General features: G+C 38.0%; 1 pseudogene across 1 annotated transcript in view; it reads right to left on the reverse strand.

Annotated features, from left to right (window-relative positions):
* The window catches only part of LOC144369053 (endophilin-A1-like), a 49,395-nt pseudogene that overhangs the window by 17,977 nt on the left and 7,799 nt on the right, over positions 1-23,619 (reverse strand). The window contains exon 2 of the transcript XR_013428485.1: positions 18,348-18,420. The product of XR_013428485.1 is annotated as an endophilin-A1-like (transcript). The remainder of the gene's footprint in view (positions 1-18,347; positions 18,421-23,619) is intronic.

Here is a 23,619-nt window from a genome sequence, read left to right on the forward strand (position 1 = left end):
ATCTCACAATCTCCTTGAATTAGGGAACAGACTCTCGTTTCCCCTAACCAGAGAGGGTTCCTAAGCTAAATGAAGGGCTCTAGCTAAAATAATTTTTTAAAAGATCCAATTAAAAAATAATAAGTTGGGGCTGGGGATGTGCCTCAAGCAGTAGCATGCTCGCCTGGCATGCTCGGGGCGCTGGGTTTGATCCTCAGCACCACATAAAAATTAAAAAAAAAAAAAGATGTTCTGTCCCCGGGGCGGGGGGTGGGGGAGTATGTTACACTGGAAACTAAATTACTACCCTTTATACAAAAAAGAAAATTCTAAAACTTCGGTGCCTGGTTGAATTGTTATTTACCAAAAATATGTTTTTAAAGGATTTTTCATGGAATATAATAAAATTAGTATTTAATAACACCTGCTATGTGAAGAAGATTGCTCTGGAGACTGCTGCAAGAAGGGCCCTGCCTCTGACCCCAAGGAGCCGTCATCCATTGGAGACCCAGAAAACTCATTCCCCAGCACCAGGTAAAAGGTAGGGCCATGCTTTAGGGGAGGTTATAAATTCACACAGAGAAGACATAACCAGCTCCCCTAGAAGAGTAAGGGTGGGGAAAGCTAATAAAGCAGGTGACACTGATCTGATCTGTGTTTTCTGAAAGAGTCCACTATACAGGCAGAGTTGGGAAAGGCCATTCTCAGCATCTGGAGAAAAGAAACAAGGCACCAGAAAAAGACATCAAGTGTTCAGAGGGTGCAGAGCCACCAAAACTCTCAAGAACAGCAGGTAGGAAGACAAACTGGTAGAATATTTTGGACAATCACTTAGCAGCATGATTTGACCTGAACTACAAGCTATAGTTCCACCTCTAGGTATACGTCCACCAGAGGTGTGTACACATAGTACAAAAAAGGGACTATTTAAAGTAGCCAGAGGATGAAAACACCTTTATTTTGCTGGTGACAAAATGGACAATAAACAGTCCGTTTTCCCATGAGGGAACATTCAGAGATGAGAAAGGAAATGATAACTACACACAATAGCAAGTACAAAGTCAAACAGAAAAAGGTAAATCACAGGAGCACCTGATGTGCTTAGGGTTCTATTTAAGTGAACTTATAAGACAGACAAAAGTGTCTGGTGTTGGAAGCCGGGAAGCTGGCATCAGGAAGAGCTTCTGGGATCCTGAGTATTCAGCCTGAGCTGGTTGCCTTTGTACAGATCATCAGTTTATACTCTGCAACTGAGTAACATACTTTTGATCTGTGTACTGCTCTGCTAACACTGGTCCAAGCCATGTCATCTTCAGCCTTGATCATTAACATATGTCCCCTGCTTCTATTCTTGCCCCCTAGAACCTATCCTCCATATGAGAGTCAGGGTGCTCCCATTCAGTGTAAATCATGTCACTCTTCCACAAACCCTTTAATGTATTCTCATGTCATTCAGGTGTCACTCTTCCCCAAACCTTTTAATGTGTTCTCAGGTCATTCAGGGTAGAAGGCCCAGTCCTAACAATGATTCTGAAGTCCTATGGGCTCTGACCCCATGGACATCCCCTCCTGCTATAGCTCTTTACTACTTCCTGAACACACCAAGAATACCATCTTCCTAGACTGTTACTTTCTATTTTCCTTACTCTTCACTTTTCTTCATTGCACTGAGAACCACCTAACACTAAATTTTTATTCTGTATCAACCTCACTCCACTGGGGAAGGGGCTTTGTTTCATTTGCTAATGTATGCCCATGGCTTAGAACACTGCCTTAAGGTAAATTTGGCAAATAATTGAAAATCTGAAGACTTTATTTATCCCCAAGTGGAAAAAGTCAAAGCTTCCTTAATGTGAAGACCAGAAATGATGTCTGTCCTGGCTGAGCTTGGCACTTAACAGAAATACTCATTAAAACAAGTTACAACCATCACAACAAAGTCAGTGTGGTATGGAATTAGGTGAACAATGAGGATACTGAGATGAACAGATGTGGTACCCCAAGATTTCCATTGACAAGAGGAAAGTTTACACAGCAGAATAAACATGGCTTTAGGTGTAAACATCTGATGTTGCCTGTGGTGTAACACTGAGGAGAGGGACAAGAGAGCTCAATCTGGGACAATAGAATGAAGCTGGTAAGTGACTAATGTAAAAAAGGTAAGAAGGCTGCTAAGGGTTGGATTGTGTTCCCTCAAAATTCATGTATTTGGAAACAGGAGTTTTAGAAGTTAACTAAGATTAAATGAAGCCATAAGGTTGAGATCCTCATCTAATAGCTATTATAATTCAGTTATGTGTACTCTATTCTGGATATTTTAAAGAACAGAGTTTGTTCAGTAAACACAAAGGAGAAAGACGAACTCTAGAAACAGGATCAAAACACATGAGTTCTTAAACAGCAACATGCACCAACTTTAATTTCTGTGTTTCAAATAAAAAGAATATAGAAAATTACGTATAAAGTAGATTTTAGGGTTTATTCCTTGTAAAACGTATGAGAAAACTATGAAGAGATTCCTTATAAGAAGACTTGTAAGAAGGCTACATGGGAGCTTGGTGAGAAGGTGAATGTGCTGCAGGCCAGGAGGAAAGCCCCCATCAAAAAACAAATGGCCACACTTTCAACTTGGACTGCTCAGCCTCAAGACTATGAGAAAACATTTTTTTCTATTGTTTAAGCCAGCCATCTATGACAACACAAGGGAACAAAGGTTACAGTCTGAGGTTCTGGGACATGAATTTAGGAGGAATACTATTCAAGCTACTATACTGTCTTTATATGATTATTTTAGCAAACTTGATATAAAAGTAATTTTTATGAACTTGCTGAATTGCTACATTTATGATAAAACCATTTATTATAATTTTCACTTCACATGGATTTCTAAAGTTCTATCTCTTAAAGATTCCATCTGGGGTTGCTATTCTTGGATTCAGCCACTAAAAAAATTAACTTTGAAAGAAGCCTTATAAAAATAAAAAAATATATTGATTTCTAAGTGATTTATTTATTTCTTGGATAATAAATTTTTTATGGAAGCTTTATTTCCATAAGAAAACACATGAATGTGATCAATGAATGAATGTGTGATCTAAGGTTTTCACAGATACAAAAGAGACAAGTCCCTAACATCCTCCCTGCTCTGAAGGTCTCCTTGCCTCAATCTCAAGGTATTCTCTGGGCATCTGCTGCCTACTTCCCTGTGGGGACTACTTTTCTGTGGCTATGGTATTTCTGAATTCATCCAGCAGTGCTTTAGAGAGACAAATGGCAGTGTGTTTTTCCATGTCTACCTTTAGTGATACCTTGTTGGCAATTTTAAAATGGCCATAGGAGACTTTGCAACACAGATACTGGCAACTGCCACAAACTAAAGTTTTTCTTCTAGAGAGATTGTTAAACTATTAGCACCATTAAAGCACTGAGCAGTGATTAACCTTCCAGCTAGAGGAGAATTTTAATGTTCTCCAATTCTCATCTGTGCTGGCTATACTATTTGCTTAAAAAATGAAATAGTTCAAACACATGAAAGAAGTATCAAAAATAACATAACACTCATATACATACACTATTGAGATGTTCTTTGTTGAATACCATGTTCCTGATTATCTCTGAACAGGTACTTCTTGCTAGTGGTTCTATCTATTGTGTCTCTAAAATAGGGTACAGCACACTCATAAATAAGTCAGTGTTGAAGTTTTATATAATTTGTTGGAAACACATTGATATTTGCTTTTTTAAAAAAAGCCTCAGAGGACCAAGCACAAATGATGTTTTCTAAGGGGGTTTGGTCCCAAGGGCAATAATGCCAGAGTTGAATTGCTCCTATTCCTAAGGAAAAAATAGGGGGTTCTAATGACACCTTTTTGATTTTAAGTTTCATTTACAAATAATTCAAAATCAAAGTTTATAATGGATGGAAGTTCTGTACCAGCAGTCTCCATGGAATAAGAAGACTGAATAGAGAAGTCCAGCACAAATCCAAGGCCAGGGTGGAGTGTGGAGGGGGGAGGGGACGGGGTTGTGCAAATGAGTGCTAATGCTTGAAGGAGCAGGGAAGAGGGTGAGTCTGCCCTTCTGCACCCCATCTTCCTTCCCACCACAAATGATTACGACAGAAGTGTTTGGAGAGAGACCATTTATAAATTTAAGAAAAAAATACAACCTACTTTATACTGCTGTTATGTTCTCAAGTACGGTTTTCTTCCCTCTTCAACTGTGAAATTTCAAAGAAGAAAATATATTAAAAGGATATCTGTGCATCACAACAGGGAGAAGAAAATCCACCCCCACCTTTGGCTCATGTTGATGAACACAGCAGACACATTCAGGCAGAGCAGGTGGCCACAGTACTGAGTCACATCTTCGTGGTCTGTGAGGAAACCTGATGGATTTAGCATTTACCACAGAAGCACCAGAGACCTGGAACAAGTTTTGTGGAGCCTTTTATTGCTTAAAGGGACTTAATTCTTTTGTCACCTTTATTTACATTACAGAAATGAAGCCAAGCTTCATTGCTCCAAGAGCAGAGTTCCTTAGCAGGAAAAATGCTGAATGATTTTATTCTAATATTCATAAATGCTACCATCTGGTCTAAAAACTTGGAAAAATCCCCCCAAATATCTTGGAGAAACTGAAGATCATGACCACATTTCATTTACAGCTATCACTTCAGAAGTATCTACTCTCTGTAGTTCCCACATCATCTCTTTAATCCTAGCAATGACACAATAAGTTTTGTTTCTCCCTTTTACAGGAAAGGAAAATGAAGCACATAAAAATAATGTCATTGCCCAAGGAAATGCAGCAACAAAGCCTCAGAGCCAGATCTTGAATCATAGTTAGGTCTTCCCAGAATGCTGCACTGGCTCTCACTGCTTTATTAGACCTTCTCTAAACTAGGTCAAATTAGGAAGGAGCAGTAGCAGAATGCAAAGCTTTAGCTCTACTTACATGCATTAAATGTTTTAAAATACAGAGGTGAGGAAGTATGATCATTCAGGAAGTGGGCATGCATTAAGAGGTTGGAGGTCTTTCTGAAACCTTTATGACCTCTGGTGACCTGCCTAACCTCAGACCTTTGGTGACCTGCCTAACCTCAGACCTCTGTTTCTTCACTCAACACAAGACTAGCTTACCCCACACATTACAGTGCCTTTCAGATCCCCAAATTTCTGATTCTTTCCATGAAAATCTTCCAGGACAAGTGGACTACATTATTTGCAAATGAATAGATGTATCTATCTCGATGCACAGAATTTAAATGTAAAATTTCAAAACCCCAAAACCACAATCCTTTATAAAACCATTACCTAGAGTGAAACAGTTATCACTTTAAAACTCCAATGAACTATTTTTTAAAATCTGTCTTTAATTTTTTTTCCCCACATCAATGTATACCACAGCCAGACCATTTTCTAATGATATAGTTTCTTTGTACAGGTCTGAGCAAAAGAAAAATTTTTTTTAAAGCCCCAGTGGATATGTCAAAGAAAACAATAAGGTAGCTTATTCTTCCTTCTAGAAACTGTCAGATTTCATTAGAGATAATTAATTCCTAAAGACAAATAGCATTGTGAACAAGCATTGTTAAAATGTAGAGGACCAAAAGTGACATATAAATTTTGAAATAGAGCCTCCTTTTGAAGATTAAAATAAAATTAGAACTGCTTTCTCCAGTGACACAATCTATAATCATTTTCTGCTAAATAATGTAAGTATACATTATATCAAGGAAATAATATAGGACTAGGTTCAAATGTTATGATGATCTCTAGTCAGAATGGCAGCTATTATGAAGACAAACAACAATAAGTGTTGGTGAGGATGTGGGAAAAAAGGTACACTCATTCATTGCTGGTAGGATTACAAATTGGTGAAGCCATTATGGAAAGCAGTATGGAGATTTCTTGGAAAATTGGGAATGGAACCACCATTTGACCGAGCTATCCTTCTCCTCAGTCTATATACAAAGGACTTAAAAACAGCATACTACAGGGACACAACACAATTTACAATAGCTAAACTGTGTAACCAACCTAGATGCCCTTCAATAGATGAATGGATTAAAAAATTGTGGCATATATACACAATGTAATATTACTCATCAATAAAAGAGAATAAAATCATGGCATTTGCAGGTAAATGGATAGAGTTAGAGAAGATAATGCTAACTGAAGTTAGACAATCCCCCAAAAAACAAATGCCGAATGTTTTCTTTGATATAAGGAGGCTGATTCATAGTGAGATAGGGAGAGGGAGCATGGGAGGAATAGAGGAACTCTAGATAAGGCAGAAGGGTGAGAGGGGAAGGGAGGGGGCAAGGGGTTATTAATGATGGTGGAATGTGAGGATCATTATTATCCAAAGAACAGGAATGAAGACATGAATTGGTGTGAATATACTGTGTATACAACCGGAGATATGAAAAATTGTGCTGTATATGTGTAATAAGAATTGTAATGCATTCCACTGTCATATATATATAAAAAGTAAAAGAGAAATTTAAAAAAAGAGCAACAAAGGAGAAAAAATGTTGTGATTGTGAATGAGATGACGTATTTAAGCAAGGTAGGTACTACACAAATTAAATCCAAATGGATCAAAAACCCAAATGCAACACCTAAAATTATAAAACCTTTAGGGAAAAAAACATAGCAAAAGCTTTATAACATTAGACTTGACAATGATTTATTGGATATGATACCAAAGGCACAAGAAAGAAAAAAACTGGATTTCATGAAAATTTTTTAAATTTTGTGCGTCAGAACCCATTACAAACACTAAAACAATAACCCAAGGAAATGGAGATAACATTTGGAAATATTATCTGATAGGGATTAATATTAAGAATATACAGATGTTTCCTAAAATTCAATAAAAACCCAACAACCCAATTTAAAAATGGGTCAAGGACTTGAACAGCCATTTTTCCAAAGAAAACTTTAAAATGGCCAATAAGCATATGAAAAACTGCTCAACATCATCGGGATACTGCTAGTCAAACCTCAGTGACATACCATCTTACACTCCATTTGAATGATTACTGCCAAAAATAGAGAAAAAGTGTCCATAAGGATACAGAGTAACTACAGTCCTTACACACTGTTAAGACAGGAGATGGTAGGACCACCATGCCAAACAGTGCCATGCTCCTCAAAACATTAAAATAAAGTTGCCATGATCCAGAAATTCTGTTTCTTGGTATATATCTAAAAGAATGGAAAGCAAGGTCTCAAGAGATACTTGTGCATGTATTCACAGCCGCATTGTTCACAACAGCTAAGACGGGGAAGAAATCCAAGTGTTCATCTAAAAGATGAGCAGATACACAAAACGCAGCATGTACAAATATCTGATGGAATATTATTCAGCCTTTGAAAGGAAGAGAAAAGGAAGGGAAATCTGACATATGCTATGATATGAATAAACCATAAGTATATTGTGCCAAGTGAAATGAGCTGGTCACAAAAGGACAAGTACTGTATGATTTCACTTGAATATTTAGAGTAGTCAAAATTGGTGACAGAAAATGGAATGGCAGGTGCTAGGGTCTGGGACAAAGGAGGAAACAGGGAGATATTATTTAATGACAATAGTATTTCACTTTTACACATGAAAAGAGCTTGGATAAGGATATGGTTGGTGATATGATTGTATGGCATTATGAATGTATTTCTTATCACTGAATTGTTCACTTAAAATGGTTAAGACAATAAATTTTATGTATTTTACTACAATAAAAAATTTAAAAATTAATTCTCAATTATTGTAAATTTGTAAAGTGTAATAGAGAACATAATATTAGAGTGAGTATAAATCCCAAAATCATGCTACATTAAATTGTGGGCTTAGTATTTGCAGTAAAATGTATGTAGCAAGGAGCTCGGCATCTTTTCATGCTGGCAATGTGATGATTGTGTATAACAGCCTAATTTTCCTGAATGAAACCTCAGAACATCTGTAAGTCTGAAATGTGGCCTTCTGATGCTCCAGGCACTGTGAGCAATGTAATTCTCTATCTTGCACACTAACAATTACTAAAGAACCCACAAAATTTAGGTGGTAATTCAGTTGTGTTTGAAATTAAGTATTTTAAGGGATTGAGGAAAGGGAAGAGGAAGATCTGCTGTTGTCTTTCACAAACAGGTAACTCCAGCACTGGATCATTATGCTTGCAACCCAAATAATGGCATTTACGTAAGGGCTCTCTTTGAGGTGATAGAGTTCTTTTATGCCCCTGAGGGGGAAGCAGCAGGGAGGTATTTTTAAGACACTGTGTTGTGGTAGTCAGCAGCTGTAAAAACTCATGACATTGGACAGCAAATATCTCCCATCTCAGGACAGGGTATTACAAGGTGCCAGCGCAGATCTCACAGCAAGCCCTGGGAGAACAGACAACGGCACCCCAGGAGCACAAAAAAGTTTGTGTAATTTGAAAAATACACAAGCATAAGTATACTAACATGATGAGCCTTTGATTCTTCAAGTTTTTAGAGTAAGGACTTATGACATTGTCATGGGAAAGGGTGCACAGAGGACTTTTCCCTAGACGTCTTGCCTGAGAAATGGCTAAGGACACATCTGAGACGCTCTCAGGTAGAGCTGAAGGTCTCTGGGAAGGGTAGGAGAGTAACATTTCTTGAGTTCCTACAAAGTGACAGGCACTATGAGAAGTGTTGTTTACTATCATAGTTCAAAACAAGAAGATAACTTTAGTTTCAACATGGAATGGATTACCCAGCCACTCCTTAACATGTTCAGGAGACTTCCTCCTGAGCTGAAGAGACAATGATAAGCACTCCCAATCTATCTCCTACTTCACTGCATTGTATCCAGTGAGCCAAAATTAACAGGAGCAGATATGCCTCACATGGAAAACAACTCTGTTTCCCATGCTCTGCTTGGGAAACAAATGCACTATAGCCACACTGTATTGGTTTAGCTTCAAACAACAGTTTATCTCAGTTTCTATAAATTGGAAGTCTTCTGCTTAAGCTCTCACAGTAGGACAAATAAGGTGTCAGCCAGGCTGTCATCTGAAAGCCTGAGTGGGTTAGAAGCTGCGTCTGGGCTCCTTCAACTTGTTGCCTGAATATGCTTCCTTGTGTCTGTGTGACAGGTCCCTAGCTTCTTATTTGCTGCCAGGTAGTGGCCATCTTGTGGTTCAAGGGACCACCTCAGTTGGTTCTCTCTCCTTAGGCAGTCATAATATGGTGGTTGCTTCTTCTAGGTCAGTAAAGGAGAATCTCTCTCGCTCTAGTGGGCTAAAACAGACTCACAATGGAAGATAATCATGGAAGAAACAGCCCATCTACTCTGCCATATAATGTTAGCTAATCAAGGGAGTGATGAATGGTTGGTCCCTTGACTTCTGCCATACTTAGGGTTAAAAGCAAATCACAGGCTCCATCCACTCAAAGGATATGGGTTACATGGGTGTGAGGTATTAGGGGTCAACCTAAGAGTGTATCTGCCACGTACCAAGACTGAAGTTATCTTCATATTTTGCAACATAAAAGACAGTGAAGGGCTGGAGATGTGGCTCAAGCGGTAATGCACATGCCTGGCATGCACGGGGTGCTGGGTTTGATCCTCAGCATCACATAAAAATAAAAATAAAGATGTTGTGTCCACTGAAAAATAAATATTAAAATTTTTTCTCTTCTCCTCTCTCACTCTCTCTTAAAAAAAAACAGTGAAAAGAAAATGAAATTTAAAGACAACTATATCTAAGAATTCTGGTTTTTCTATTGAATGATTTTGGGAAAATTAATCTATTTTGCAGCTTTAGTTTTTTCATTTCAAACAAGAACAACTATTATCTAGGTCTACAAAAACAAATGTTTTGTCACTAGCTTCGATCCAATAATCTCACCCATGATAGTGTGCACATATGCATTTTCCCAAAGCAATTACTTGTGAAACATATCAATTGTGACATGAAGGAGATATTATAAAGACAAACTAAAAGCTGATTCTGGCCTGCAGAAGCCTTCAGACCAAGATTTTACCAGAAAGGTTTGCGGCTCCTACAGGGTGGAGTTTAAATAGACTTAATGTGATCTGAATCAGCTATTCATCAAATTATCTAATTGCTAAGCACTAAGGAATGTGCTAGAAACAGTATATAAAATAAGCAAAACAGACATAGTCCTTTGTTGAGTTATGACATAAAGAGAGGTTCATTCCCAAAATATTTATGGAGGGCATTGTGTATATATGAGGGATATATCTTTTTAACAAACAAGACAGACAAGTTCCTACCTTTGTGGAGATTATATTCTGGATGGGAAATGGGGGTGATGGACAGACAATAAACAAAAAGATAAGCTGGAGTATAAATTCAATTGTGATAGAAAATAACAAAAGGGATAAATAATGAAAGAAGTAGAAACAGGTTATTTTAAATAGGATGGCCAGGAAAGGACCACACCAGGAGAAGGCATCTGACTGCAGGTTGAGTGATGAGAAGCAGAAGCTATCTTGAGAGCTAACCCTAGCCCTAACCCTGTGCAAGAGTATACCTGAGACAGGTACAAGATTGGGTGTCAATTCTCAGTCTATTCTTCCTTCGGTAGAAAACACTTGAGAGTTGTAAGCAAGAGTGACAAGATATGATTTACATCTTGAATGTATGGAAATGGCTAGGAGAGTAAAGGAATATGGTAGTATATTGAACAAATAAAATGACATACAAAGTAAACATTCCAAGTACAGTTATGAAAAAAAATCAGGATCCTTTCAGTGTATCAACAACAATCCTACTCTCAGGATTCTATACCACTTGCAGTATTTTAACAATGAAACACACAGTAAATGTACTAAAGATAAGTGCTACAAAGAAAAATAAAACAAGAAAAGGGCTTAGGGAGTGAAAGGATTGATATTTTAAAAGAGTTGTACAAGAAAGCCATGCAAGGTAACATTTGAGCAGAGACATGAGTCTAGAGTCTGAGAAGACATGGAGAGGGAGGACTCAGGCCAAAGGACTGACGAGGCCCACATAAGTGAGAATGTGCCTGCATTTGAGAAACCTGGCAAAGCTGGCGAAGAGGGAGCATGATGAAGATTGTTTGAAATGCAGAAAACAAGGTGGGACCACCAAGGCCCTGTCACCAACAGTAAGTGCTTTCAGTTTTACTCTATGTGAAATCACTTGAGAGATGTGTGGAAGGGGCTTATGTGATAGAAATGTGTGGTGAGGAGGCAAAGCTGCAGGGGCTGTGCAGAATGAAAGCGCAGCAGATGCCTCTCAGTGGAGAGGATAATTTGAACTGAGGAAGGATGAGTAAGATGACAGAGGTCAAAAAGGAGCCTGTGGGGCACTCCAGGAAGTGGGAACTGCTACCACAAATTCCTGGTCCAGGAAAGAGCTTGAGGCAATGAAGAAACCAGGGTGAACAGGAGGGAGAAGGAGCCTGGAGAGGCAGAAGGTGCAGGGCTCCTCAGCTGTGGCGCAGCGCTGGGCACATGCTGAGCATTCCTGAGGCCTGGGCTCAATCCCAGCACCAGTGTAATAATGATGACAATAGCAACCCTATTTTAAATAATGTCTGGCTTTAGTATTCTTTAGAGACATAGGGAATGAGTATCATTAATCCACCATCAGTTCCAGCCGACTTAAAATTATGAATTACTTAAAGTCTCAAGTATATTAGGAACCTACTAACTTTCCATATTTTTCCCAAAGATGTAGTAAAAATAGGAAACCATGCCAGCCTTTTCAATACATACAGTATATGGATTATACTGCCTATTGCTTTACTTACATTTTCCTCTTTAATATGTTATCCTTGTGAGACCCTATTCCTTTGAAGTTTAACATTTTCCTCACAATTGCTTTTGTAACCAGTCCTTTATTCATTTGGAAATTTTTCAGTGTCAGGATTTGGAAAGGTAAAAGGTACTGGCTACCAGACAGTACATTCCTCATTCTTCAAATGAGGGGTGAATGCTGCAGATTCATCAGACACCTATGTGGCAGACATACCGAGGGCAAACTACGTGTCAAGTACAATCCTAAGAGCTCTTAAAGACACTGGATGAAAATGTCAGGCCTGTCCTCCAGGAAATAAAGAAAATACAGTGCTGTGGGAACAAAGATTCAGTAAACAAAAGCCAGGTGATCTGTGCATTACCTTTCAGTTCCGCCAACACCAAAATATCTTATAATCATTATATTTATTCATGTTTGGAAGAAGATGATTAAAAGGACAGCCTGTGGGAAAGAAGAGTAATTTTGATGTAATATCTTTCCAGGGACTAATGAGATGTTTTAGATCTAATGCAGCTAACTTTTTTCCCCCAAAGGCAACATTCCACAAATGAGATTTGAAATTATTATTTAAAAATACGGAATAGAAATCTAATGACCCAAATTTAATACCTGAATCTTGGATACACTGGAAAAAGACCTCTAAGGCATTTAAGGGACTAGAATTTATGTAGAGAAAATCTCTACTACCCATAATATTTTTATGTTCAAACTACATTTTTTCTAAGCAGCCTAGAAATCTGTATTGGTTTATGACATTAGGGTCAGAATAATTTCTCAGTGTTAAGTGAAAAAGTCTCTACCTTAACAAAGTATGCTACAGCAGGAAAGGATTCATACTCCAATCTGTGATTCTGTTTGAGGGAGAATCTCCACAACATTACCATGAAATGAATTTTCGGATGTTTAAAGTACAATAACTTAATGGTCTTCAGCTTGATCCTAAACACTTCATTTTTCTATTGAAAATAAAATATACTAATGCATAAACCAAGGTGGCAAACATTAAACATTTATTAACTACGTACACATTAAACATTTATGAAACTATGTAGTGTATATTTCAAATTTTAAACTGGTTGAATATAGAATTCTCTGACACTACGCTATCTGTTACAGAAACCACTATCCACACAGAGCTTTGGAGCACTTAAAATGTGGCTAGTCCAAACTGAGATGTGCAGGAAGTATAAAATACACACTGAATTTCAAAGACTTAGTATGACAGGAAAAAAAAAGAATGTAAAATGCCTTTATAATTGTCTATATCAGTATTTTACATGTTTGGTTAAATAAAATGTCATTAATTTCACCTTTCATTTAACTCTCTTGATGTAGCTCTTAGAAAATTTGTAATTACATACGTGGTCTGCATTATATAAACTGACAATGCCTATTTAGTGCCTTTTTCTTCCCCACAAGGCATCAGAACACTTAAATAAAAAACTGATTTATATTTTATGCAATGATATTTTCTCTTAGAGCAAGAATTTGTACTAGTACTTTTCATGTTCAAATTACTTCTTATCTACAAAGGGGGCTCTTGCACACTGGTGAAGATAAAGTTAACTGGTACAACCATTATGTGAACCAGTATAGAGGTTTCTCAAAGTCTCAAAAAATTAAAAACAGAAATACCCTATCACCCAGCAATCCCATTATACTATAGCTATATACTCAAGGGAAATGAAATCAGTCCCTGTCAGAGAGACACTGGCACTCCCACGCTCACTGCAGCACTACTCACAAGAGCCAGGAGATGGGAACAACTAAATAAGTATCTATCAAGGGATGGATGAATAAAAAAAACTGTGGTACAGATACACAATGGAACTACTCAGTCATAAAATGAATAAAGTCCTGACATTTGCAACAACATGAATGGAACTGGAGATCCACATGGTCTCACTCATATGTACAATCTGCAAAAGTTGACCTCACAGAAGTTGAGAATAGAATGGTGGTTACCAGAAGAAGGGTACAGTCAGGTGGAGTATGGATGGGGAGCGGTGGATCAATAGGTGCAAAGCTACAATGAGACAGGAGTAAGACGTTCTGGAGTGCTACTGCACAGTGGGATGGCTACACATAACAAGTAGTATTGTATAGTTCATAAAACTAGAGGATTTTGAATATTGTTGCCATAAAGAAATGGCCAATGTTTGAAGAGATAAGTATGAAACACTATGCAATGTATACATATATAGAAACATTACATGGTGCCCCCGAACATGGATAAATTTTATTTCTATGCATCAGTCAAAAATAAATTTTAAAAATATTTTCTAAAAATACCTTATCCAGTCAGCTTAGAAATTGGCACTGGTTATGCTACTCCTGTCTGAATGTCACAGACCCAGCTGGAAGACCTTACAGATCTGTTTCACACCCTTGAAAGCTCTGCTTCACAGGGAAGAACTGCTGGCCTATTGAGTGCCTGTGTCCCACTTTTCCTTGCCTCATCAATCAGCTGGAATTTCCACAAGGAATTAGCTGTGAAGCCCCCCCGTGTTCCACCCTCCTCAGAGTGTGTGTGTCAACTACACTGTTACACTGTCAAGTACCAGAGAGATGGACCTGATATGGGTCTTATTTTAACCCAGAAACATCTAGAATTGGCCCATTAGAAGAATATGCATGTGATAAATGCCTGTTGTATGTGTGGTTCCAATGGTTTGGGAAGAGAAAAGCTTTTACCTCCTCTCCTTTGTAGAGCAGTTGTATTGTATTAGCTACTGACTGTTAACTGTGCTTCCTAATTCATTTATTCAAATAGCCATGAGCTTGCTGGCTGCCTGAACTGGACTGGGGGCTTGGGATATAGCGGTGAATCAGATAGGCATGATATTGACCTCACAGAGAGGGAAAAAACAAACAAACATGTTACATAATTTCAATAAGGATGACATGTGCCACTGCTGAAAAGCAGCTGAACTTACAAGAGGAACAGAACAATGACACGGCAAAGGAAGGCTTCTGCATGCCTTGTATACCTGGACCTGAAAGAGCTGTTAGCTTAGCAAGGTGGAAGGGAAAGGGCTGATGAGGAGGAAGGCAGGACCCTTTAAGCCATGGTGAAAATTTGAAACTTAATCCTAAAAGCACGAAAAGCCATTGAGGGTTTTATGAAAGATAGTCATATGATCAGATTTGCCTTTTTAAAATGTCACTGTTGAGGTGGGCAAGTACAAATGTGGGACTTTCACAGAGCATATCCATGAATTCCTAAAAATTAATCAGCACCTCCTTGGTCATCATTTCAACAGAACTTAAGTTTTGAGAACATAAAAGTTGTGTAAGCTCCACAACCACAAGATCTGAAACCCAGAAAGCACCTTTGAGAGTACCTCTATTTCAGGGCACTCTCAAAGTACCCTCAAAGCATTAATTTCTACTGCTTGTACTGGCTACCCATGTCAATTTGTCACTTGGCATCAGCTCCAGTCCTGAACCAAGCCCGGTCTTGCTTATTCAGAACCAGAATCCAGCTATCCAGACTTACTGACCCAGCTCTGGTCCCTAAGAGCAAGGCAGTTAAAATACTTAGAACAAGGCATGAATCTGGAATATTATTTATGTTCTACTGTACCCAAAGACTGAGTGCCTCCAAATGTTGGCCAGACTCCTGTGCCAGCTCCAAAAGGACACCTGGGTTCTGAATAACCAGTGTACCTTCCAGGAGTTCTATGCTGTGTCTGCTCCCAAGGCAAGAATTCAAGGAGAATCTAAACCCCAAACATGGATAAACTTTATTTCTATCTCATAAACCATTAAACACAGATTGTTCAAATTCTGAGGAATGACTATATGAAATTTCATTTGCTTCTGAATGTTTAGGAGTGACACTTATTTATTTGTATATGTGACTTTCCCATAAATAAATGCTTTTCTGAAACCAAACTGAGACTGTTTGGTGATGGTCTTAATTGTTCTTCTGGACAGTAGATAACCATTCAATTCTCAAAGAGACATAAAACCATATATTGGCAATTAATTAGCATGTTCATTTCTAAAAATACATATCTCCCTCAATTACATCCTCCTTTAACCATTTTTAATCAAAATAAAAAATAAGCCTCAATCTCACAATGTTTCCCTTCTGAATTTTCAGTATATCTACTCGGAAAGTAAAGAACCCTTTAAATATAAATGAAATGGAACTCATTCTTCTAAGGGGCAGGAGGGCGTTAACAGAAATCATGTGGACTTAAGAGGCCCAGCTTCCTCCCTTCTTGGATATGTGACTGCAACAGTTTCTTAATTTCTCTGGCCCTTGATATTTCTGTGCATAGAATGAAGCTGTCCATAGCATTTGCTTTATCAGGCTGCCATTTCATATTACTACAATCTGGATGGCTTAGACAACAGACTTTATTCTCTCACAGGTCAGGAAATCTGAAACTAAAGTATCAGCAAGGTTGGTTTCTTGCAGATGCTCTGTGGGAGAAATCCTTCCTTGCCTCTTCCCACCTGTGGTGGCTCCTGACATTCTGTGGCTTATGCCAAGGTGTCACAACTCCCACCTCTGCTCTCATTCCTCCCATAGTTGTCTTCTGAGTGTCTGTGTGTCCTCTCTCTCCTTCTCTTACAAGGGCACCAGTTCTTAGATTTAGGGTCCACTGTAAATTCAGAGGAAGTTCATATAAAGATTCTTAACTAATTATATTTTCAAAGATACTATTTCCAAATTAGGTCACTTTCTGAAGTTCTGAGTAGACCTGAATGGGGTGGGGGTGTTTGCAGGAGAACATACTATTCAACTCCCTACACCTACCCATGACACAGTATAATTCTATTACACTCAGGAAAAAGACAGGTTCCCAAAGAGGATTTGTTAACACAGTGAATTTTTAGTCCATTCTTTACACTATAAATTGTTCAGTTATATTTCATTTTTATATTAAGAAAATCTTCACTTTAAAAGATGAGACAGTGACTGTAACTAGCACTGTGCTGAAAATGCATTATTGCTCAATAAACATATTTCTCTCCCTGTCCCCTATATTTAGCCCCAAACTGTGAATTACTAGCATAATTCATGTGTGAATCTCAGGAAATCATAGGTACTTTAATATCCTATGCAAAAATAAAGAGAAAAGTTTCTTGCCCAAAACAATTATTTCCTGGGGTGAAGCAGGATAAGTAGTTCTCTTTTCAAAATCTGACCAATTACTGTTGTCTAAATATTATGGCCTAAGCATACAGCTAAGGTATCTTTGTATTTCTGTGGAATAAAAAGGTTATGAAGAAGGCTTTGGGTAAAAATTAGGGGCTTGTATTTTGTTATTTTTTATGTAACTTGCCAATAACCATTTGAAAATTTCTTTGGTCTGCTATCAATTAAATTCCTGGTTCCCATCCTTTCCCATATTTTTTTCTATATTTTCCACCCTCACATTATCTCATCTCTAGCATGTTTTAAGAAAAAAAAAGAAAACAGAATGTTATTCCCACATAGTTTGTTCATCTTCAAAATAGCAGCTGTTCTGCCATAGGTAAACAAAATGTGATTGAAAGCTGCAACACGGGGGCTGGCGGGGGGTGGTGGCAGGAGAGAGTAGCCCTACTAGGAGCACTGCGACGTCATTTGATCTCAAACACTCCACTTTCCTTGTTTCTTGCCCACTTAGGCTCTGTATCCAGACCCACCAGGGCTGAGACAGTCTCCTGCACTATCTTTCCAAGAACCACCAGGGACATGGCAGTCCAACCTAAAACTCCCAAAGAAACTAGTCTCAAAAACAAATGCTTCCAAATATCCATATATTTAGCCCTGCTTTGAGTTTTACACCCTGTGGTCAGGAACAGATATAGAGAAAGTATAATGAGGAGGCTTATGATATAGGTTGTTCTACTTTGCTACACATTAAGCCTATTTAAAGAGCCAGTTCTATCTGGTTCTCTTTTCAAAGTATAGCTGCATTATTTCTATTACAATTCTTTCCTCTAAGGTTAGAAGAATCAGAATCAAAGACAACCCTCTGATGCCAGAAGAATAAAAACCCTTTGTATGTCACCAAAGTATTCATCTTCCGACTTTTTTCACATCTTCTGGGATTATATCTTATCTTAAAAATACATACATTTTATTCCTTACCATCTCTTGCAAATTAAAGGTCAAGTGATAAGAGCATGAGACATGACATTATATGTCAATCAAGCTGTCCATGCACACCATTTGTTAAATACACCATGGTTGGATAAAATATCACAGATCCTCTGGTTACTGCAAAGTGAGCTTTAAAAAATCACCCTCCTGGGCTGGGAATGTGGCTCAAGCGGTAGTGCGCTCGCCTGTCATGCACGCGGCCCTGGGTTCAATCCTCAGCACCACATACAAACAAAGATGTTGTGTCTGCCAAAAACTAAAAAATAAATATTAAAAAATTCTCTCTCTCTCTCTCTCTCTAAAAAATAAAAATAAAAATAAAAAATGTCACCCTCCCCCAGTTGAAGTGCTATATGTGATGTCACTGAACCTCCAGAAAAGCAGACTGATGAAGAAGCCCACCAAACTGAAAATGTCTATCAAAGAGAAGCTAAAGATTAATTGGGAGGCATGCTAAATACAGGTAAGACAATCCCTTACCTGGATTAGGTTGAAGGTATTCAATTGTTTTAGTCATTATTTCCATCACAGCCCTGCTGGTGACATCCACTTTCTGAAATGAGAAAATACACATCCTGAATGACAGAAATCATTAGTGTTTTTGTTAAGTCTATAGAAAACCACTATTGGGATAATAGAGTAATATCAAGTCCAGCAGTAGAAGGTGAGGGACTGTGGGGAAATGCTAAAAGGAATAATGACTGTCTATCAAGATCTGAAAAACATATTTATTCAAGGAGGAAGCTAGTAATTGCCTAAAATTTGTTTCAAAATATGCTTCATTATCTTCTGGCAAAAATAAGATCGAGACAGTGAATCATACTTTTTTTCCAGAGGCATTTAATGGATGTCTATGAAGAGCCACGTATGGTGGCAGATTTCACTGCTCAAAAGAAAAAATAATGTGCCAGGTGTGATGGGGCCTGCCTGTAATCCTAGGGGCTTGGGAGGCTGAGGCAGGAGGATCACAAGTTCAAAGTCAGCCTTAGCAATTTAGTGAGGCCCTAAGCAACTTAACAAGACCCTGTTTTAAAATAAAAAATTAAAATTAAAAAGCCTGGGATATGGCTCTATGGTTAAGTGTCCCTGGTTTCAACTGCGGCTACCAACTAAATAAATAAATAAATGACAGAAAAAGAGAAAAGAATGCAGTATCAACTCTGCTTACTCAAGTGTGAGAAGGAAAGATTGTATTTAACTTCTGAGAACATCCTAAGGATACAAAAATCTTCAGTTAACATATTTGACCAATCCTTGAACATAAGGTAAACTCTAAATAAAAACTGTGATGTTAGAGTCTATCTCAAAAAAATTCTGCGTGGTCAGCACTTGCTGTTCACTAAGCCCTCCCTGTCAGGCCCGTCTTCCCATGGGAAGAGATGATGGAAACTACTCAATGCAACCAGATCCCCTCCACCTTGCTCCACCAAATCCTTTCTTGTCAACATGTATGGTACATTCATTCACACTATAGGGAAAATGACTGATGGAAATAAATGCATCCATGTGTTCCAGGTACATGCACGTACTATATGGCATACATATCAGGCATAGGAGGCAATTTTAATAGTGAAATTTGGATATTAAGTGCATGAAAATTTTTTCATCTGTTTATTGGAGATCAAGGGCTCCTCCCTCAAATCTAAAAAGCTTCCATAGTTTATTGTATACACATATAAAATCAGCCTTGCATGGTGTAAACCTCCTTGTATTCCATAATCTACCTATTAAAAGATTTCATCTTGCAGTTCAGTTTTCAATGCTTAATAATCTCCCATTCCATGACAGTAACATAACTCTTTGTATGCACTGTTACAGGGATAAACAGAGGAAACAAATTTCTTTTGTCAAGGAATTATGGTATAAAACTATCTTTAAAAGCATACTATTTCAGATTTACCGGCTTGCAAATGAGTCTTGTACCAAGTGCTTTTGATTGACTCAACTTCTTTAAAATTTATTCTCATTAGTTATACATGACAATAGAATGTACTTTGAAATATTATACATACATGGAATATAATTTCTCTTTCTTCTGTTTGTACTTGTAGAAGTACATAGGTCATGTAATCACATACGCATATAAGAAAGTAATGTCTGACTCATTCTACTATCTTTCCTATTCCCATTCCCTCTCTCTTCTCTTAATTCCCCTTTGTCTAATCCAAAGTATTTCAATTATTCCCTAACTCCCACCCCTATTGTGAGTTATCATCCACATATCAGAGAGAATATTCAGCCTCTGTTTTGGGGGGATTGGCTTATTTCACTAGCATGATAATCTCTACTTTCTTTGAATTTTTTTTGTTAATTAATTTTGAAATAACAATAATATAGACAGTGAATGTAAGCATAAGTAACACTTTTTTTAAAAAAAATCTATATTTTCAGAAAAGATATTGTGAATAAAAAAGTGGCAGTTTTACAAATCTTTTAAATGTCTTCCTTAATGGGAGTCAGCTGGAATCTTCTAGCAGCTTCCACATTCAGTCTGTTGCAATGTACTGGTTTGTGCTGAAATATATCAAGGAAATCCAGCATCATACAGATATATAGTAGAAAAAAGGGAAAATAACTTATTAGGCTTTACAGATAATTGTGAATATTCATTGACAAGAAGGACTTAAGGTCCATCTCAGTTGCACTCTACTAGTCTACCGTGTATTTTTATTTTTTATTTGTTTATTTATTTTTATTAGTTGCACGTGACAGTACAATGATCTTGACATATCGTATATTTGAATCAAATGGGGTATAATTTCTCATTTTTCAGAGTGTACAGGTTGCAGAATCACTTTGGTTATACAGACACATATATGCATACAGCAATACTAGTGTTTATTTTATTCTGCTGTCCTTCTTAACCCCCCTTCCCCACCCCTCCCCTCCCATCACTTTTTTCTACCCAATCTAATGTGACACATTTCTTTTTTTTTTTCCTCTCACATCATCATACATGTATTTTGTATAACGATGAGGGTCTCCTTCCATCTTCCATGCAATTCCCCTTCTCCCTCCCATTCCCTCCCACCCAATCAACAAATGGGCCAAGGACCTGAACAATCTGCAGTAAAATTTAAGGTCTGGTGTTGTGATACCTCTTGCTTTACTTTTCTTGCTATGGATTTCTTTGGCTATTCTGAGTGATTGGCTCAAATTTTTAAGAAGTTTTGGGATGGAACATATAGTTCGGAGATTAGTTCTAAAAAGAACAGTAGCCCTTGGAGTTATGCACTGCATGCCTCCTGCTACCACACATGGAGGTCCTGGTAGTATTAGTAAAACGTCAGTATCTATGTCCTCAAGTCATGGAATGGTTTAGGGTCAGGACAATGAATCCAAAGGGTATATGCAGAACAAACATGCAGAAGCTTCAGAGAACATGAGTGGTAGGAAGACAAATGCAGATCACCTGCTAACTATATATCAGGCATTAAGGAAGAAGATGTTGGATATATCCAGAAATCCTCTGGCTATGATAGGAAGGAAAACAGTTCCAAAAATCAAGATTTCTAAGAAGGAGTGCCAGAAGACTGGAACTGTCAGATGACCCTGATGTCTTTTGCTGCTAGAAGACCAATTATTTCTAACTTTCTTCCTTCTCTGTCCTTAATAATAATAATAACCATTACTATCACAAGATGTTTTCTATTTGTCAAAAACCAGTCTAAGGGATTTAAATATTGTTACATGGATGAGGAAATAGAGCCTAGGACACCTGCTTCAGAGACTGTGTTCCTAAACACTACCCTATATCTTCCTTAGAGGACAGGCAGCAGGGGAAGGCCCCAGCCTGAGGAGAGATACCAAGTCAGAGTTGAGAAGGAGTTTGTACCCTCCCCCACATGGACAAAGAACCTGACAGCAGTCAACCAAAAAGGTCAGGAGGAAAGCAGCTGTCATCCCATCTTCTGTTTCATTTTGAACGTCCTCAAATTCTATAAAGCTCCAATCACAAAAATTATTCCACCCTGAGCCCTACAGAAGGAGGACTCTCCCATGCTGAGCTGCTGAGACACAAATTCTCAGTTCTAAAGGTGCCTCTGCAGAAGCTGGTGCCAACAGCACACACCTCACATTGTCCACAGGAGATTCAGCAAGGAAGGCTGTGAAACGTAGTTGTCATTCAAGTGGGGGAACCCCTAGCCCTACCAAGCTTTGTAAATATAGAGCTTAACTACTAAGGCTCTCTACAGAGAGGCCATTCACTTGGTTAAAGCCAGTAGTCCCAGAGGCACAGGGATCTTGGAGATATCAATATTAGAGTACCATTTTGGGTACCTAGAGTGGATTCAACCTTTAAAAGACTTGGGAATAGAAAGTATTCCAGTGTTACTGATGACTTGACCAAAGTCTCCCAGGACCATTACAGGTCCTGTTGTCCACTGAGGCTGACTCCTTCAACCTCTCTGGTTACCTAATCCAGGCATCATACAGAACCAGCTCTATCCAAGCACTGTTGATCTGAGCATAAAATGGGCTTCTTTGTAAGTCCATCTTTGGGGAAAAAAACTTTATCCAGTAGAATTATTTGTGTATTTTCTTTTCACAACATACACCAACAGGGAACAGCTTTTAGCAAATCCATTCATGGGCCCTTGATCTTTATGTACTCTGACAGATAATCACTCGATTAAGTTAATAACCATAAGAAGAAGAGACCAGAAGCACAATTAGTCCAAAGCCTTGATTTTTCAAAAGTGAGAGTCTTAAGGCCTAGAAAAGGGAAGGAGCTCCCTAGGGTCACATAGCTAGTGTTATTATGGGAAGCAAACTCAAGGTCATGGATTAGGTTTCTAAGAAAGAGTACTAGAGCTGAATTGTCTCATGACCATTTGCTATTCCAGAGTCATCTGCCAGGAGGAGGCTGACTAACTTCTCATCTCTCTCCATCTCTGTCCTCAATAATAACGTTCAGGATTTTTGCTAGGTTATACTGTATTGGCCACAGACAAGCCATGGATCACAATCCTAAACGTGCCTTGCAAGGTACTGGCTAGGAAAGCTATACCTTAACTGGCAAGAACATATTCTCTTATTATCAGAACTGATAAAATGAACATGAAGAAGATGTACCCTTACATCATTTATTATAAGCAAGAGTTTATTTTCACTTAAGAAAAACACAGTGTAACTTTGAAATTATGACATATAGTTCTTTATTTCTTCAATTCCCCAATTTTCCAATTACTTAAAAATAAGCTTTGATCATCCTAAATTACAGCAACTTCCATTTTTGTGAGCTCCTGAGCTAACTATTCTTGCCTGGGACTAGTAAGGAGGATGGTAGGGTAAGGCTCTTTAAAGGAGGTGAAAACATAAATATCTGTAAATATAGGCATGCTTTTAGGAAATAAAAACCTTTGAGTGAAATAAGGTTTTTTCCTAAAGGTAAAATCATGGGCATACATTCTGGGTATTTTCCTTCAATTTTCTCAATGCCAAGATTTTAGCAACTTCGAATATTTTAGAGTTAGGAGGTCCTTTCTCTACTATCCAGTCTTATAATTTACAACTTCAGAGAGGGACAAAAATAGCTGTCAACTTTCTTTACTTACTATAATAGTTTTGTCTTCATGCTAAGTCAGAGTTTGGCAAACTGTAGTCAATGAATCAGATGAGGCTGGTCACTATTTAGTCTTACATTTTTTAAATGGAAAAAGAAATTAAAATAAGACTACTACATTGCTCATAATTCTAAAGGTTTTGTAAAACTCTGCTGTATACCCATCCGGTCCTGGGATTTTCTTAG

Source organism: Ictidomys tridecemlineatus, chromosome 12 (genome assembly GCF_052094955.1).
Source record: "Ictidomys tridecemlineatus isolate mIctTri1 chromosome 12, mIctTri1.hap1, whole genome shotgun sequence".
NCBI lineage: Eukaryota > Metazoa > Chordata > Mammalia > Rodentia > Sciuridae > Ictidomys > Ictidomys tridecemlineatus.